The sequence below is a fragment of the Chrysochloris asiatica genome, unplaced genomic scaffold (genome assembly GCF_000296735.1).
Source record: "Chrysochloris asiatica unplaced genomic scaffold, ChrAsi1.0 scaffold00038, whole genome shotgun sequence".
Lineage (NCBI taxonomy): Eukaryota > Metazoa > Chordata > Mammalia > Afrosoricida > Chrysochloridae > Chrysochloris > Chrysochloris asiatica.
In genome coordinates this window covers 3,964,479-3,969,225 of record NW_006408556.1, presented here as the reverse complement: position 1 = coordinate 3,969,225, position 4,747 = coordinate 3,964,479, and the positions used below count along the sequence as shown (strand labels likewise).

Below are 4,747 nucleotides of genomic sequence, written 5' to 3'. Positions count from 1 at the left end.
CACACACACAGAGGGGATGAGAATGATCCTTGCTGTGAAGATCCCTTCCCTCTTGGTTGGTATTTTAAGCTAATACATTCATAAGTATAGGTCAAGTTCAAGTTCATCAAATTGTAGTGATCAACTCCATCAATTCTTATATGGTCTTCCTTATTCATTGTCCAATTTTTACATGCATATGAGGCAAATGAAAATACCAGTTTCTGGAGTTACATTCCTTGCATTCTTTAGCCACTTCCTCCATCTGTGCAGTCAATAAAACATATTAGTCCTCAGAGTGACACCTTTGCTCTTTAACACTTTAAAGAGATCTTTTTAGCAAATGTGCCTAATGAAGTAAGTCACTTTGATTTCTTGATTGCTGCTTCCATGAGCATTGATTGTGCATCCAAGCAAAATGAAATCTTTGACAGCTTCAACCCTTTCTCCAGTTATCATGATGTTACTTATTGGTCCATTTGTGAGAATTTTTGTTTTCTTTACATTGAGGTGTAATCCATACCAAATGCTGTAGTCTTTGATCTTCATCAGCAAGTATTTCAAGTCCTCTTCACTTCTAGCAAGCTAGGTTGTGAATGAGTCTTCCTATAATCCTGATGCCACATTATTCTTCATATAATTCAGTTTCATATAATTCAGACTGTTTGCACAGCATGCAAATTGAATAAGTGTGGTGAAAGGATACAACCTTTCAACATACAGCATACATTTCCTGATTTTAAGTCAGTCATTACTCCCTTGTTCTATTTGAACAACTGCCTCTTGGTCTACATACAAATTCTACATGGGCATAATTAAGTGTTTTGAAATTCCCATGTGTTAAGTGTTTTGAAATTGACAATGATATCCATAGTTTGTTATGATCCACACATTTGCATGCCTTTGCATAGTCAATGAAGCATAAATATCTTTCTGGTATGCTCTGCTTTCAGTAAAGATACATCTGAATCTGGCTTGAATTTCTAGCAGCTCCCTGTTGATGTATTGCTGTAACCATTTTTTAATTATCTTCAGAAAAATTTTGCTGTAACCATTTTTTAATTATCTTCAGAAAAATTTTGCTTGCATATGATATTAGTATTATTTTATGATTTCCATATTATGTTGGGTCTCTCTTCTTTGGAATGGGCACAAATATAGATCCCGTCCAAACAGTTGGCCAGTTAGTTGTCTTCTAAATTTCTTAGCATAGCTGAGTGAATGTTTACTGAAATTTCAATTTGTATTCCATCAATTCCTGGAGCCTTGTTTTCCCCCAATGCCTTCAGTACAGCTTGGACTTCTTCATTAAGTGCCATGAGTTCTTGATCATATGCTGCTTCTTGAAATGGCTGAACACTGACCAATCATTTTTGGTCAAAGGGACTAGGACCTAGATATTTTGGGGGTACTTTACTCAGTCTACCACCAAAGAAGACAACCTCCAAGAGTTTGGAAGAGACACAGTTCAGATCCTAGTTCACTTAAAAGAAGAGTCAGATTGGGAGTCTTTGTAGCATCCCTGGGCCAGGGTTTTTCTTTTGTTGTAACTGCTAGTTACTGCGTAGGGTAAGGGTAGGGAACCTGTTTTTCTGCCAAGGACCATTTGGATATTTATAATCTCACTTAATATAAATCTATATTGCTATGAAAAAGCTCCTAGATTTACTGAATTTCGAATCCCACATGCAGTTGCCTTGGTAGGACCAGACCACATGATTTTGTGGGCTTATACAGCCCAAGGACCAGACGTTCCCCAACCCTGGAGTACAGGGTATGGAGTGATTTTTTTTCTTCAATTGAGCATGTTGGCCCTTGGAGGCCCTCCTGAGAGGACTGCCTTAGAAGAAAAGGGTTGTTTTCCCTTCTCCAATCTGATGTCCCCCCGCATGGCTATCACTGAAACCTAGTGCTCAGGAGTCCATCCCAAGCTGCATGTACTAGGATCAAGGTGAATCCATCAGGATTACTAGACTGTCCTGAAGCTTTTACAGGAGAGGGAACCACAAAGAAATGGCTCAGGCCCAAATGAGTAAGGGTAGGGTAGGGAACCTAAAGCAGGGATAGCAACACTGGAGTGCTAACCAAAAAGTTGGCAGTTCAAACCCACCAGCCACTCCTCAGAAACACTGAGTCAGAACTGACTCTACAGCACTTAACAACAAGGACCAACTGGCAGAGCTGCCTAGGGTGGAAGATTCTGGGGACCCACATGGACTTGGGGTGGAAGAGGGCTATTCTCACAGCACTAACGTCACCTGGTAACATCCCACACCAGGAATGGACTGGTCAATGGTGGTCCACACCCCACAGATTACAACTCTGCTTTCAATGGACGGAGCAGGACACGAAAAGACTTGGAAAGCAGAGCCTGAGACACACAACCATGCCAGGAGATGGTTTTGCACCTTGGACAGTGCCCATCTACGACATGCTTTTAATTGGGAACCACTTTACTCCACCCGAAGCCCTCAAGGCTCAGTAAGGAACATTTCCAATGTAAGAACTATATGTTCTATTGGTTTTACTGATGTAATTGCTCACCAGTGGACATGGTGGTCAGCAGTATCTAGTGGAAAAACACCTGAGCAATGGTTCTTACTTAACCTGGGGTAATTTGGCTCCCCAGAGGGTATTTGATGATATCTGAAGACATACTTGGTGGCCACAACTGGAGAGATGAGTGCTACTGGCATTTAATGGGCAGACAGATGCCAAGGAGTCTGCTAAATACTCTACAAACACAAAGACAGTTCCCCACAGCAAAGAGCTATCCGGCCCAAATTGTCAATAGTACTGGGGTTGACGATCACTATGCTAGAGGCATTGAAACTGAAGACTAAAAAAAGTGAGTCACAAACAAGAAAATATGTTAGGCAATTAAAGAAAACCACCCTTGCCTGTTTAGAATTTTGGCAAATTCAAGAACAGTGAATAAGCTTGTTTGTGAGGAGAGAGTGGGACCACAGAGCTCAGGGTATAGAGTGGCCTGCGTGGCTAATGCGGCTGACTGGGAGAGCAAAGCTGGCTTGTTCTTCCATCAGAATGGTAGCCAAGTAACTCTATGCCTCTGAGACCACAACTCTCGGATGAAGAAAGTGCCAAAAGCAATGATAAGAAGATAAGGATCACAGGAGATCCCAAACAAAAGCAAATTAAATCAGTTTTTAGATACCTATTTCTATATAATTCAAACTCACCAGCTGCTCCTCGGAAACCCTATACAGGGTCGCTATGGGTTGGAACCGACTTGATGGCACTCAACAACAACAACAACAACATTTTTATATAATGACATAGAAGGAACTTAAGCATGCGGCCACTTTCCCATGACACCTAGGAGCCTCTCCCTTCAGTATCCTCATGAGAGAATTCTTTCAAAGCTCTGTAGATATTAGCTATGGAGAATTCGGTAATGGTTCTCAGGAGAGCTGCTGACAAGACTGGGTGGAAGTTAGGCTTTAAAGACTGGTTCTTGCCTTCAGTCAGCTGGTTTCTGAGCTCACCACCTCAGAACCCAGCTCAACAGAAAGAAGATAAAACAGCATTTATTGAGGCTCATTTTAATCCCTACACAGATGAAAATGCAAACTTAGGACATTAAGTCACAAACCCATGGTTAACACCAGAGCTGAGTCACACCCAGCTCTGCCTAACACCAAATCTACACAGACTCTTCCCATGGCCTCTTCACAACAATGGGAGAGCCGGGACACCCGGAAACACAGACCAAGCCAGCTCTCCTAACACTTCAGTCTGTGCAGTGCCTTCTCTCAGCCTCCTCAAAATGTATTCCAATCTCATCCTTCAAATTTATTCTCTGTGTTCTTTTCCCCTCTTCTATTATACCCTTGTCTGTCCTGTTTCTTCTTCTCACTCGTATATGGATATTTGCTTAATGGTCTATGATACCAATAGAATCATGAAGTTATATCTTTTCTGCTTTTTGTTTTTGAATACTGTAACTTTCTATGTGTCTTAACAATAAAACCTAAATTTAGTTACCTTCTAACATTGTGAACCCTTTAATTACTCTGTCTTGTGACAATCAACAGCCCTACATGAGAGTGGGGATTTACTCCTTCCATGTGTGGGCACTTAATCTGTATGGCTGATAGACCAAAAGTAGTGCTTAACTTCAATCAGAAGAACTTAGATTTAATGAGAAAAATTTTCTCACATTTAGACCACTGCAGCAGTCTCCTAACCAATATCTCTATCTCCATTCAAGCCACCTGTTTTGCAATACATCTGTCCTTGCTCCAGAACCATCAATAGTTCCCTACTGCCCAAAGACAGAGTACAAACTCCTTAACCTGGCATTCAATGGTCTCCATCAACTACTAGGAATTTCTTAACTTACAGTGGTTTCTAGGAATGGAAATTGTGAGAAAGTGTATTTCATCCTGAAATACACATATTCAGGCTAGACATGGAGTCCTGGTGTGGCACTGCCAGATAAGCACTGGACTGCTAACTGCAAGGCTGGTGGTCCAAACCCCTCCAGCTGCTTCTCGGACACCTTATATGGGTCGCTATGAGTCAAAACCAACTTGACAGTACTTTAACAACAATAGGCTAGATATGTGATTGTTGTTGTTAATTCTCACATTTAAAAAACAACACCCACAGCCTGGAGCAGCTAGAAGAACAGAAGATACTTCTTGAAAGAAAGACCTACAGGAAAAATATAAAACAACATAGGCAGACCAACTGTTACTACAAGAACAAGCAAGTTGCTTGCCCAGGAAACATCAAGGCAAGTGGT

At 41.3% G+C, this 4,747-nt stretch overlaps 1 protein-coding gene across 3 annotated transcripts in view; it reads right to left on the bottom strand.

Moving 5' to 3' along the window:
• Window positions 1–4,747, bottom strand: part of PPARD (peroxisome proliferator-activated receptor delta) — a 102,280-nt gene that overhangs the window by 81,748 nt on the left and 15,785 nt on the right. The window lies entirely within an intron of this gene.